Below are 15,509 nucleotides of genomic sequence, written 5' to 3'. Positions count from 1 at the left end.
TGTACTGGCACCTGTAGATAACAAAGCCCTTAAAATAGTCTTCAGAAGACAATTGTATGTATTGATCTAAAGAATAACTCTGCAGTAATTCTAAGTGTATTTGGGAGGCAGATTATTCTTTTATAGAACCCTGATAGAAGTAAAACTAGATTATCAGATTTTAAATAGCCTTACGTCTGCCGGCAATAATTTTATGGCAATATTTTTGAATTAACAGGTACTAATAAGTATGTTTTTCTCTCATATCTCCCCCCCCCAACTTTTTTTTTCTTAAGACAGAATCTAACTCTGTCATCCAAGCTGGAGTGCAGTGGCACGATCTCGGCTCACTGCAACCTCCACCTCCTGGGTTCAAGCAATTCTCCTGCCTCAGCCTCTCGAGTAGCTGGGATTACAGGCGCGTGCCACCATGCCTGGCTAATTTTTGTATTTTTAGTAGAGATGGGGTTTTGCCATGTTGGCCAGGGTGGTCTCGAACTCCTGACCTCAGGTGATCATCTGCCCGCCTTGGCCTGCAGAGTGCTGGGATTACAGGCGTGAGCCACCGCACCCGGCCTTATATCCCTATTTTTGGATCCCTTCATCCATCTTGAAGTATGATCATGTTTAGATATGAAAATGAACATATTTAAAATATTAGCAGGTTAAAATGAGAAGGATATAGTGATATGTCACAAAGATGGATACGAGATGACATATCAGCATTTTTTTTTTTTTCAGTTGGAGTCTCGCTCTGTTGCCCAGGCTGGTGTGCTGTGGCATGGCCTCCACTCACTGCAACCTCTGCCTCCTGGGTTCAAGCAATTCTCCTGCCTCAGCCTCTCGAGTAGCTGAGATTACAGGCGCCTGCCACCATGCCCAGCTAATTTTTTGTATTTTTAGTAGAGACAGGGTTTTACCACGTTAGCCAGGCTGGTCTCGAACTCCTGACTTCGTGATCCGCCCGCCTTGGCCTCCCAAAGCACTGGGATTACAGGCGCGAGCCACTGCACCTGGCCCATATCAGCATATTTTACTTCGATTATTATTATTATTTTTTAGAGACAGGGTCTAACTGTGTTTTCCAGGCTGCATATGTACTCCTGGGCTCAAGACATCCTCTTGCCTCAGCCACTTAAGTAGCTAGGACTCCAGGCACACTCCACGGTGGCCTAGGTCAGCATTATTTTTTGAAGATGCAGTATCTGGGATATATTTTGGGATCTGAACAAGATAGATGTCTATATTACGCAATATTGCTAAATAGCTATGTTGCCACGAAACAACTTTTAGCATTGACTTTTATGATCTGAAGCAAAGAAATGAGTTGATTGCAGAGCTTTTCATGAAACTAAAAAGTAGAGGATAAGCTGATTATAGCTTAAAGTTATAAATCCATTATGTATATGGGGAGTTTGTTGCTTCTAAAATTTTCAAGGGATCAGCATGGACATTTTTGTTTTTTGTTTTTTTTAGACAGGGTCTCGCTCTGTTACCCAGGCTGGAGTGCAGTGGCACAATCTCGGCTCACTGCAACCTCTGCCTCCCAGGTTCAAGTGATTCTCCTGCCTCAGCCTTCTGAGTAGCTGGGATTACAGGCGTGTGCCACCACACTCAGCTAAGTTTTTGTATTTTTAGCAGAGATAGGGTTTCACCATGTTGACCAGGCTGGTCTCAAACTCCTGACCTCAAGTGATCCTCCTACCTCGGCCTCCCAAAGTGCTGGGATTACAGGTGTGAGCCACTGCACCTGGCCAACAATTTTATTGATGAATAAACATTTAACAGGAATATCATACACAATAGAAGCAATCCGTTAGGAGATAGGAAAAAGAATAATTTCTATACAACCCATTATAGACTGGTTTTTGAGATAAGCACTGATTAGCCTCAAAAACTTGATTGCACTATTGCTTATACATTGTTCATCCTGACCTTACACGGTAATTGGGGAGACCATCTATGTTAGCCAATTAGCTTTATTCAGAAGCGGGGGGGAAAACCCTAACATATGTTTACAACAGGTGGTAGTTTTACAAAATGGAGCCAGGTACCCACTGTAGATAGGCTCCTACTATCCCACAGAAACAGAGAGATACAGGTGCTATCTCTAGTGATGTTGACATTTGAGAGATGTCTCCCAAGTCCTTGAGAAAGATATCCCTAGGTCATTATGCTGACAAAAGGTTTATTTAGTTTCTAAAAATAAACATTTCAGGAGAAAGTACTCACAAGTTTTCTAAGGTAAATATTCTGACAAAAAGAGGAGGAAGAGAAATGCCTTGCCATATTTTCAAAGGAGGAATGCAGGCTCTCATTTTTATTTCGTATTTATCCCTATAATGCATGCATAGAATATTCACCAGTGACCTTAATATTGGCCAAAAGAAAATTTCAGCTAATTCAAAAAATTAGGCAGGGCGCTGTGGCTCACGCCTGTAATCCCGTACTTTGGGAGGCCAAGGCAGGTGGATCACCTGAGGTCAGGAGTTCAAGACCACCATGGTGAAACCCCATCTCTACAAAAAATACAAAAATTAGCCAGGCGTGGTGGCGTGCGCCTGTAATCCCAGCTACTAGGGAGGCTGAGGCAGGAGAATCCCTTGAACCCAGGAGGCAGAGGTTGCAGTGAGCTGAGAACATACCATTGCACCCCAGCCTGGGCGACAGAATGGGATTCTGTCTCAAAAAAAAAAAAAAAGAAAAAAGAAAATGACAGGAAATATTAAGTGTGGCAAGGATGTGAATAAACCAAGAACTCATGCGCTGCTGGTGGGTGCTGAAATGGATACAAACATTTTGGAAAACTGTTTGGTAGTGGCTACATAAGCCTACCAGATGTCAATTTATGCTTCAATAATTTCACTTCTATGAATTTATCCATCACAAATTCATATATATATCAACAAAAGACAAGTTACGTAGTTTATATAGGTAGGACTATTCATTGCTCATAAAAGCCACAAACTCAAAATTACCACATGCCCTTTAACAATAGTATGACTCGACCGGGCGCGGTGGCTCATGCCTGTAATCTCAGCACTTTGGGAGGCCAAGGTGGGCGGATCACTTGAGGTCAGGAGTTCGACACCAGCCTGGCCAACATGGTGAAAACCCATCTCTACCAAAAACACACAAAAAAATTAGCTGGGTGTTGTGGCGGGTGCCTGTAATCCCAGCTACTCAGGAGGCTGAGGCAGGAGAATCACTTGAACCCAGGAGGCGGAGGTTGCAGTGAGCCGAGATCACGCCATTGCCCTCCAGCATGGGTGACAAGAGCAAGACTCTATCTCAAAAACAAACAAACAAAAGTAAAAAACAAACAAAAAAATGGTATGACTCAATCATCTGATTATTCATACAATGGAATCATAGGAAGCAATGCTAATGAATACCATTAATAGAATGCAATAATTAAGGTATGGTCACACACAAAAATTCTAATGGAATAGATATAAAAGCTAAATATAAAAGAATTCATGTTGATTCCATTTATATAAAGTAGCAAACAGGCCAAAATAATTTAATCCCTTAAATACTGGAAGAGATGTAAACCAAAATCTCAAGAGTTCCACTCTTGCAAATAGAAACAACAGAATTATACTGTTGTGGGTAGTGACTTAGAGTGCAAAGAAGGAGCTTCTTGTGAACTCTTGTGAACAGAACAATGTTCTGTTTTTGTATCTATATATTACATAAAGAGCTATGTTTGTTTGCAAAATTCCAATGAGCTGTGATTTATAACCTGTGATGCCTCTTTAATTTGATAAAAATACATATGACCAAAAGGAGTTAAAATAATTTTGGTGGGGGTAGGGAATATTGGTGCTAAGGTTATGAATGAGCTTCCACTTGTGTCTGTACAGGAGAAAACTTATAGAGCCACAGGCACAGATTAAGAAACACGGGAAGTATTAGGGAATAATAACAATGTTGTAGATATTGACCCTCTGATTTGATTTTGTCATGAATACAGCAGAAAAGTATCCTATCTTGTTTTCTTTGTGATGTTTTTGCTGCTATATTTGGCAATTATAAACATGGGAAAAATCCTTTTTTTTTTTTTATTTTGAGATAGTCTCGCTCTGTCACCCAGGCTGGAGTGCAGTGCCACGATCTCGGCGCACTACAACCTACACCTCCCGGGTTCAAGTAATTCCTGTGTCTCAGCCTCCCAGGTAGTTGGGATTACAGGCCTGCACCACCACGCCTGGTTAATTTTCATATTTTTAGTAGAGATGGGGTTTTGCCATGTGGGCCAGGCTGGTCTCCAGCTCCTGGCCTCAAGTGATCTGCCCACCTCGGCCTCCCAAAGTGCTGGGGTTACAGGTGTGAGATACTGCACCCGGCTGGAAAAAAATCATATTTATCAATGTATCAGGATCCAGCAGAGAAAAACGGACAGCCCAATATACATTGGATAATTCATTTTAAATTCTACACACCTGTAGTTCCTGGGGCTTATCATGATGGCTTGAAACACTGCAGACACAGGTGGTGCCAATGGTCATACCCTACCAACTCTGTGAGGACAGAAACAAATTGGAATCTGAAATCATTTAGGAAGTTATATCACCTAAAATCTGCCATTGACTTGGTGCTGCATACAGAGGTGTGTCTTGGGGACACCTTTGAACAGAATGAGCAAGAAGTGGCTATAATCAGGTGCTTCTGATTCAAATCTGTGGACCTCAATCTGCACCCTGCTAAATAAAAGAAGGCACAATGGTAAGGAAGACAGAAATTTTTCAGGATTCCAACAATATTCTGTGATAAATAGATCATTCCTCCTATCCCTGGAGGCCACTCTGCCAGTTCCTAGTGATTGACATTCGTCTTGAGAGCCAGAAGATCCTGCAGAAAACATGAGGTGTAGATTGCATTAATGACATAACTGAAAAACAGTATTCTACTGAAAAATGTTTAAAGTTTTGTTTTGCTGAGAGACTTTCTAGGGTTGAATATATAACATTTAAATAGCACTTACAATATAGGAATCATGCCTATCATGTGGTATGTATGGTACCTTCTTTGATTTTTTCTAACTGTATGATGGATTCACTGGCATAATTTTCCTTGTAGAGACAAAAAGAACTTAGATACAGAGAGGTTCAATGATTTGTCAAAATTCACAGGCATCTTAAGGGTTGAAAAGAGACTCGAATTTGACTAGGATGGTTGCAAAGACAATAACCTAAGGACTTGCTATGGTAACAAGTCAGGCAGCTGTGTTTTTAAAAAATCTAGGCCTAGTTAGTTTTGTTTGTTTACCATGCCATTTATTTCTCATCACTGGTATTTTCTTTTATAATTTTGATCAAAGCAAGTTTTTGTTTCTGTGTAAAGATTTACTGTATAGGTCAATATCCAATGTCAATAACTTTTGATATACTAATGAACTGTTGGTGCACTGATTAAAATCCTAAAGGAAACTTCCTCACATGCAAATAGGATTTACTGAATGCAAGAATGGCTCAATATTAGTTTGGTAGCAGAAAGACTCATTTACTCACCCAATAGGAGAAAATGTACAATGGTATCTATCAAATAAATCATTGAACAATATTACTCTGTTTCTAAACTTTTATACATGAAATACTAACATGTATTAAAACGGTATAGAAACTCAATTATTACTAATTTTTGATCATTTACTCATCAATATATTAATGTACAAGTCATGCGAAGCTATTAGCAGGGAAATATAATTTGTAAAATACAATAAAATAGAAGAAATACGTAAAAACGGAATCCAGAGAACATAAAATCTTGAGCATTATCGATGTTGAAATCATAGGAAAATGAACTTCTACAACTCAATAGCAAAAAATAACTCCTAAAACAAAACAAAACAAAAATAGACCTAATTTTAAAATGGTCTAAAGATCTGAATAGACATTATTATAAAGGAGACATTCAAATGCCCAACAGTTATATAAAAACATGCTCAATGTCACTGATTATGTAGAAAACACAAGAAAAAACCACAATGAGGTATGACTTCCCACCTGTTACAATCACTATTAGCAAAAACAGCCGGTATGGCAAAGATGCAGAGAAATTGGAACCCTTGGATACTGTGGCTGGAAATGTAAGATGGTGCTGCCTGTAGGGAAAACAATATAGACATTAATCAAAAAATTAAAATGGCCACATGAGGTGGTGCATGCTTGCAGACCCAATTATGCAGGGGACGGAGGCAAGAGGATAGCTTGAGCCTAGGAGTTTGAGGCCAGCCTGGGAAACATACCAAGACTCCATCTCTAAAAAAAAAAACAACAAAATAAAATAAGAACTACCATATGATCCAGCTTTCCCACTTCTGAGTATTTAGCAAAAGAATTGAAGTCAGGACCTCCAAGAGATATTAGAACTTCCATGCTCGCAGCAGTGCTCACAATAGCCCCCACCGAACTGTCCGTGGAATGATGAATGGGTGAGGAAAACTTGGTGTATGAATATACAATGGAACATTATTCAACCTTTAGAAAGAAGGAAATTCTGCAGGAGATGACAACATAGATGAACCGTAAGGATATTGTGCTAGGTAAGTAAGGCAGTCAGTGAAGGACAAATACTGCATTATCTCACTTGTATGTGTAATCTGAAATAGCCTCATAGAACGAGAGAGTAGGACGGAGGCTGCCAGGGAGTGCGGGGAGGGGTTAATGAAGAGTTGCTAATTCAGAGGCAAGAAGTCTCAGGAAAACAAGATGAATAACTTCCAGAGATCCCCTGCACAGCACTGGACCTATAGGTAACAGTGCTATAACGTACACTAAGATATTTGTTAAGAGGATAGTTCTCATTGTAAGTAATCTCACTACAATAAAATCAAAAAATTTTAAAGTTATAGAGAGTGTTTTTGACCAGAGAAAAATAATACAAGATACAGTTGACCCTGACAAGTGCTTTTGAAATTCTTAATAGTAAAGCTACGTTTCCCTTAAATGCTACTTCCCTAACCTCAAGAGGGAAAGCAGCCTCACCATAATCCTAAGAGCACAGAGGTTTTCCGCGGAGGACAATCATTGTTTCCATTAAGTGCATCATTTATACATAGCAATATTTCTTAAAAAAAAACAATTATTTTATTCCAGAAATGATTTCAGATATATGGTTTCTGCACAGGATAAGGTAATTTTTCTAGATCCATCCTACTCTTCATTATAATCATGGAGGCAGTACAAGCATATTATTAAAAATATTATGAATTTACTGTATGATTCCTGGGAGGTATATGAACACCACATATATTTATTTACTACAATCCTTGAGCACCATAAATCTTATTTAATTATCACTGGAATTATTCACCAACCATCATCCCAAGTGAGGATTTTGTTAAGATACCTTTGTATCCATCAGGGATTGGTGTAGGGTTTAGGACTGTCATCTTTCTTCACTGGCTCAGCTTATAAATAAGGAATTATTCCTCCTCTTTGTCTGTCTTTAGCACTGGTTCTGTTTCTACCTCAGAGGAACCCCTTTTCTGGACATAATCAATTACTAAGACTTCTTTTTTTCTTCTTTTTTTGAGAGAGTCTCGCTAGTGTCGCCCACGCTGGAGTGCAATGGTGCAATCTCAGCTCACTGCAACCTCCACCTCCTGGATTCAAGCGATTCTCCTGCCTCAGTCTCCCAAGTAGCTGGGATTACAGGTGACCACCACCACGCCTGGCTAATTTTTTGTATTTTTAGTAGAGACGGGTTTTCACCATGTTGGCCAGGCTGGTCTCGAACTCTTTACCTTAGGTGACCCCCCGCCTTGGCCTCACAAAGTGCTGGGATGACAGGTGTGAGCCACCATGCCTGGCCCTAAGACTTCTTTTCCTGCAGATTCTACCTCTCTGGCTGAAAAACAAATATACTCACCTAACTTCTTCCCACTGCCAGAGTGGTTGGTTCAGTGTGAAGATTACAACAACTTGTGCAAATATGGGAGGGAGGCCACCAGACCCTGACATAAAGTTTTCTGATCCTGTGACCTCACCTCACCTTAGAACTGCAATTATCATTTCACCTGGTGCAGCAATAACAGTGCAGACTTGGGGAGACAGTAACATTTTTGAAAAACTTTTTTTTCCAGTTGCCAATTACCAAAGGCAATTACAACTTTCTCGTGTCTTCAAATAGATCATTAAAGTATACAAAAGGGGCTTTTACTTTTCAAGGTCCCTGAAGGCTTTAAGAAGCAGAAAATATTGAGCTCTGATGCCTGAGGAATTGGCAGAGAAGCACCTTTGTCTCACTGGATTCCCTACTTCTCTGAGATATTTTTCCTAAAATCACGTTCACTGTTAATTTCCAGAATCCTAAGCTGCTCCATTATTTAAGTATTCAGCAAGTAAATGGAATCAGAGAAAGAATCTAAAATGGATTAATAATAAGAAATGAAATAAGTGCAAAGGAAAAACATGATGTCAATAATTTGCATTAGAAATCATTGGACTTATTTGTATAACTAAACAGAAATTAATTTGGAAATGATGATTTGGACGTTTTGTAGGAAAATATACTTTCCTGTTTTGACCCCAACAGTGATAGAAAAAGTCTAAACATGAAAATATTCTCGGCTGGAGGCAGTGGCTCATGCCTGTAATCCCCAGCACTCTGGAAGGCCAAGGCATGCGGATCACTTGAGCTCAGGAGTTTGAGACCAGCCTGGGCAACATTGCAAAACCCCATCTCCACCAAAAATACAAAAAAATTAGCTGGGCATGGTGGCGTGTGTCTGTAGTCCCAGCTCAGGAGGTCAGGAGGCTGAGACATAAGAATCGCTTGAGCCTGGGGGGCAGAGGTTGCAGTGAGCTGAGATTGTGCCACTGCACTCCAGCCTGGGTGACAGAGCCGGAGCCCATCTCAAAAATAATAATACAAATAAAAAATAAGGCTGGGTGTGGTGGCTCACACCTGTAATTTCAGCACTTTGAGAGGTGGGGAGGTAAGTGGATCACTTGAGGTCAGGAGTTCGAGACCAGCCTGGCCAACATGGTGAAACCCGTCACTCCTAAAAATACAAAAATTAGCCAGGTGTGGTGGTTCACGCCTGTAATCCAAGCTACTTGGGAGGCTGAGGCATGAGAATTGCTTGGACCAGGGAGGTGGAAGTTGCAGTGAGCTGAGATTGTGCCACTGCACTCCAGTCTGGGTGACAGAGTGAGACTCTGTCTTTAAAAAGAAAATTATATATATATATGTGTATATATATATAATTTATATTATATATAATTTATATATAATATATATTATATAAAAACTTATATATAATGTATATTATATATAATTTATATATAATGTATATTATATATAAATTATATATAATATATTATATATATAATTTATATATAATATATAACAAATTTAAAAATTAAGAAAATATTTTAAAAAGAAAGATGCTGAATAAAATGCCCATCAAAAATAAAGTACTAATTCACATGATTTGACTGGCAAATTCTGCCATTCTTTTACCTATTAGATATTTATAATAGGTAAAATTAGATAATAGGTAACCATCTGCTGCTTACTGCATTATCTAATAGGCAGAACAGCAGTAGATAGTTACCAGAACTCTCTATATACACTGTTCCTCAATTTCTAGAAAGAAGCACTCATCCGTTATGTAATCAATTGGGAAGTGAAAATATAAGAGCCAGGTCCAAAGGTAGTCAGTTATCTCAATGGATTGTTCACAGTCAGTTACAGATCGAACTCCTTGTTCTTACTCTTTCCCCCTTGTCACTACTGCACTTGATTAGTCTTAAGAAAAAAAGAAAATAAGGCCAGGCACAGTGGCTCATGCCTGTAATCCCAGCACTTTGGGAGGCTGAGGTGGGTGGATCACGAGGTCAGGAGTTCAAAACCAGCCCAGCCAACATGGTGAAACCCCATCCCTACTAAAAATGCAAAAATTAGCCAGGCATGGTGGCAGGCGCCTGTCAAGTCCCAGCTACTCGGGAAGCTGAGGCAGGAGAATTGCTTAAACCCAGGAGGCGGAGGTTGCAGTGAGCCCAGATCTGCCACTGCACTCCAGCCTGGGCGATGGAGTAAGACTCCGTCTCAGAAAAAACAAAGAAAATAAATAAAATATAAGAGTCCAAAGTGAAACTTTGATTTCTCAACACACAAATCCACAATTTGACCTAGGTGCACTCTCCATTCTTCTAGGAAATATTTGAGGCCAACTGAGAAGTTACAGGAAACACAGTCCACACCAGACCACACTCACTTCAGACACCAACTGGAAGTTCAGAGTTTCCCCAAGTCACTCTATAGTTGCATGATTCACTGGAAGAACTCACGGAACTCCCTGAAAGCTGTTATGCTCATGGTTACAGTATATTACAGGGAAAAATACATGTTAACATCCACAAGGGAAGAAGCAGATAGGGCAGAACTTAGGAAAAGCACCGTATCTGGAGTTTCCTGTTGTCCTCTCCCTGCAGTCATGGAAGCATTACTTTCCCAGCATCAATAAATGGTGGTACTTATGGAATATTACCAACCAGGGAAGCTCATTTCAAGCCTTGGTGCCCAGAGTTATAGCGGAATGTGGTCAAATACTTTGCATGGTTGACCGTTCATCTCCAGCCCCTCCTCACTGTCCAGCCTTGCACAGTTCCTCCAGAATTTGGAATTCATATGGTTTATCCAAATCGCTAATCAAAAATCACAGTGTTAGTGTTCAGTAGGTAAGCCTGCAAGCAAACAGAGGCACTCGTATCAGGCACGGCTTTTTAAGGGCACGGAGATCCGCTCCCTGTGCACTTGCGGCTAAAGGATGCAATGTGTTTAAAGGGCACTGCTGGTTTTCAGGACACTGTGGGACAAAGTGTGCAAGGAAGTTAGGGAATAACACACAGTGAACTCTGAGCAACTAAGGGATGCAGCGGTCATGGGAATAAAGGAATAATGGAGAGGGGACCATAGGCAGAAGTAAGTGATGGAGCAGAGTGGGTAAAACACCCAGGAGAGATAAAGTCCATAGATGGTTAAAGAACATGGGGGATGGAGATGTGTATATGTTGAATAAGATTTAAAGATTCTTTTCATGAAAAGACACAAGACAGTGACATTTGGAAAGAGGAAAGGCAGTATTCTGCTACCTACATCTCCAAAGGACAGAAAAATGTCAGAAGAGCCATGGAGGGCATTGCAGCAAGGGTCAGGTAACAGCAAGCTGGAGCAGTACCGGGGCTTATGAGGGCAAGCAGAGCGAGAGGCTGAGCTAGCGTTGCAGGATGCCCTGTGAATTGGCTAAGTTGAACCATTTCAAGGGCTTCAAGGCAAAGTGGCTGTACCTAGTAATCTGGTACTGTTGGGAGCCGAAAAGGCCAAAGGGATTGTGACCAACTCAGCATTCCACTGGAGGCTATATGATCAAACAGCAAACTGTTTATCATGATTACAGGACGTGAGAAAACTCATGACTGCACCTGCCACCAGGAGGTTTGCTGAGGGCCATCACTCCCTGGAGCCGGGCTCCTTGAAGTTATCTACTGGGAAATCTAGCACCTATGGTATGAAGGACACAGTCTCTCAAGCCTGCTGTGAACCAAAATTGCCGACTGACAATTACCCAACAATCACCCTCTCTTTCTCGTTATCTCTTTTACCTAATAAATTTGGAGGGCTGACAAAGCTCAGAGCCTTTTCCACTAGAGGCAAGTTGCCCCCTTTTCCAAATATACTCTCTTGTCTTAGTCTTTTATTCCTGCGTTTGCCCCTTTTGTTCAGTCCACCAGGGATCGTGGCAGGTTACATGGTACATAGCCCTGAGAGGATTAAAATGGGTACATACTGGCCTGGGGGTGTAGACTTAAACAGCTACTCAATTAGGGGAACTGGCCGACTCTAGCCAGCATCTCAAATCTGAGTCAAGGCAGCATTAACCAAAAAGGATACTGTAAAATCTGGTCGGGCACGGTGGCTCACACCTGTAATCCCAGCACTTTGGGAGGCTGAGGCAGGCAGATCACCTGAAGTCAGGAGTTTGAGACCAGCCTGGGCAGCATCACAAAACCCCATCCCTGTGAAAAATATAAAAATTAGATGGGCATGGTGGCACATGCCTACAATCCTAGCCACTCGGGAGGCTGAGGCAGGAGAATGGCTTGAACCCGGGAGGCGGAGATTGTGGTGAGCCAAAATTGCACCACTGCACTCCAGCCTGGCAATAGAACGAGGCTCTGTCTCAAAAAGAAAAAAAAAAGTCTTATGGTGGAGTGCAGATGTCCTGGGGGTTGTTAATATTCCAAGAGAGAGACAGAGGCCAGGAGGGGGAGCTCAAGCCTTGCAGGAGAGATAATGGACACAGGGAGACAAAATGATTTCTGGAGATTAATAAGGTGGTGAGGATGGTGGACTTGAGAATGCTGAAGGGTGAGGGACAGAGGGAGCTGATGGCAACCTATGATTGAGATCTGGGATTTCAAGGGAGAAGACATGGAGAATGTGGAAATTGAGCCATGGGCACAAGAATAGGAGAAACTAGAAGTCAAGAGGAAGGGTGTGACGGTCCTAAAAGGGTGGGGGACTGTTGGGCTGAGATCCCTGTAATTGTGCAGGGCATAAAGTTGACAGAGGAAAGAATCCAAATTGGTGTTGAATTTAGGTGGGGTGAGAATATCTAGAAGGTTTGGATGGATGAGGGGGCAGGGGAACAGGTATAGACAAATGGGTTGGAGAGTGATGGGACAAGGAGAGGACTAGGGGATGAATAAAGACCTCAAAGGCAGTGGGGTGGACATCAAGGGGTTATTCAGGTGGACAGAGAAGCATTATGGAGATTGGGGGATGGAGATACATCTGCAAAGACCCTATTTCCAAATAAGGCCACATGCTGAGGTACTGGGGGTTAAGATTTCTTTCCTTCTCTTTTCTTTCTTTTTCTTTCTTTCTTCCTTTCTTTCTTTCCTTCTTTTTTTCTTTTTCTTTCCTTCTTTCCTTCTTTCCCTCCCTCCCTCCCTCCCTCCCTTCCTTCCTTCTTTCTCTCTCTCTCTCTTTCTTCTTTCCCTTGCTCTGTCACCCGGGTTGCATTGCAGTGGCACAATCTCAGCTCACTGCCACCTCCGCCTCCTGGGTTCAAGTGATTCTCCTGCCTCAGCCTCCCTAGTAGCTGGGATTACAGGCGCACACCACTATGCCCAGCTAATTTTTGTATTTTTAGTAGAGATGGGGTTTTACCATGTTGGCCAGGCTAGTCTAGAACTCCTGACCTCAGGTGATCCACCCACCTCGGCCTCCCAAAGTGCTGGGATTACAGGCGTGAGCCACCATGCCTGTCCTAAGATTTCAATATATGAATTTTGGGGAGACACAATTCAACCCACAGCAGAAGGTGCAGGTTGATAACATTTTTTTTAAAAGGCTTGTGCTCAAAATGCAACTGTGATTTTTCAAGATAATGAGAAAGAGGCTTAGAAGGAAAGAGAAGAAAATCCTTCTTTCTCAGGCCAATGTGGAGTCCCAGGGGAGATGCCATGTCCTCTCTTCCTCACGAAATGATACGTCTTTATAATTTGAAGATATTTACCTTTCTGTTTTTGAGATACTGAGCCTAGAACAGATTATGTTATGGGTGTGTGTGTGTGTGTGTGTGTGTGTGTGTGTGTGTGTAGACAGTGAGAAACTTCAAGAGGCTGAGGCATGAGCATCGCTTGAACCCGGGAGGCGGAGGTTGCAGTGAGCCGAGATGGTGCCACTGCATTCCAGCCTGGGTGACAGAGGCAGACTCTGTCTCAAAGGAAAATAAAATAGCTATTTTTGGAGATCCAAACAATATCAGTCATGGTATTAATGAACAATGTATCTTTATTTTTATTATTTAAATATTTTAGCATTAAATTTGTTTTATAGGAAGAATGTAACTTACCACAAACATAGCAACTTAATATGACACCCATTTATTGTTTTGCTGTTTTTGGATCAGAAATCTGAAGGCCTGGCCGGATACACTGATTAGGGTGTAGTAAGGCTGGATCAAGGATCAGCCAGCCTGGGCTCTCATCTCGAGACACTGGGAGACAAACAATCTACTTTCAAGATCTTTTAGATTGTTGGCAAAAATTTATTTACTTCTGAGAGTTTCTTTGTGCAGGTATATCCATACCATATTCAATGCCAGCAATAATGTATACAACCCCTCTGATGTTTCTTATCTCTGACTTCCTTTTCTGCTGCATCTCTCCGTCTTATTCTCCTTCTTTAAGGGCTCATGTAATTGGGACTGACATTGGGTCTACCAGATAATCCAGGGCTATCTTCCGGTCTTAAAAACAGCTGGGCAGGCCGGGTGTGGTGGCTCACGCCTGTAATCCCAGCACTTTGGGAGGCCGAGGTGGGCAGATCACGAGGTCAGGAGATTGAGACCATCCTGGCCAACATGGTGAAACTCCAGATCTACTAAAAATACAAAAATTAGCCAGGCGTACTGGGATGTGCCTGTAATCCCAGCTACTCAGGAGGCTGAGGCAGGAGAATTGCTTGAACCAGGGAGTCAGAGGTTGCAGTGAGCCAAGATGGCACCATAACACTCCAGCCTGGCAACAGAGCAAGACTCCGTTTCTATAAATAAATAAATAAATAAATAAATAAATAGCTGGGCAGTAACCTTCATTACAATCGCAAAATCCCTTTTACCATGTAACATAACATAATCACAGAAGTAACCAATGGATAGTTCTTCAAGTGATCATGGACTGACCCAGTTCTCCTCCCTTTCTTGCTATAGTTCTCAAGAATAACTGTAGAGTGTTCTGGAAATGGAGCTTCCTGAGATAGGGAGGGGCTGGCTGGAACAGCCTGGGTTCTGTTTCAGTCTCTGCGAGACACTGGATGTCCTTCAATGCTTTAGCCCATTGTTCATGTGACCCCAGGGTATGAAACCCAGGGTAGCTTGCTCTCTAGGTCCTTCCTTAAGCCTTCAGTGCAAGTGAAACTCACTTAGAGTCCATCTGCCCTGGCTGCTTTCCTGAGCCGTGGTGGGATTGTTGTCCAGCCTTGTTCTTCTTGATCAAGATTGCTTTGGCTATGTGGGTTCTGAGAGCTAAAAATAAAATCCTAAGGGCTCCAACCACCTGTGGCCAAGGGGACCCCAGAGGAACCTTAAAAACGGAGTTCTAGGCTGGGCACAGTGGCTCACGCCTGTAATCCCAGCACTTTGGGAGGTTGGATCACGAGGTCAGGAGTTCGAGACCAGCCTGACCAACATGGTGAAACCCTATCTCTACTAAAAATACAAAAAATTAGCCAGGCATCGTGGTGCACGCCTGTAATCCCAGCCAACTCAGGAGGCTGAAGTAAGAGAATCACTTGAACCTGGGAGGCAGAGGTTGCAGTGAGCCAAGATCGCACCCCTACATTCCAGCCTGGGCGACAGAGCGAGACTCCGTCTCAAGAAAAACAGAAAACAACAACAACAACAAGAAAAACTGAGTTCAGGCCAAGACAGGATGGGAGGTTAGATATTTCATTATACCCTCCTTTTGTGGCGTAAACACAACAACTGACCAACATTAATGTTAAAATAG

Source organism: Pan paniscus, chromosome 20 (genome assembly GCF_029289425.2).
Source record: "Pan paniscus chromosome 20, NHGRI_mPanPan1-v2.0_pri, whole genome shotgun sequence".
In the NCBI taxonomy this organism is placed as follows: domain Eukaryota; kingdom Metazoa; phylum Chordata; class Mammalia; order Primates; family Hominidae; genus Pan; species Pan paniscus.
Note: the sequence above shows the minus strand (reverse complement) of the source record.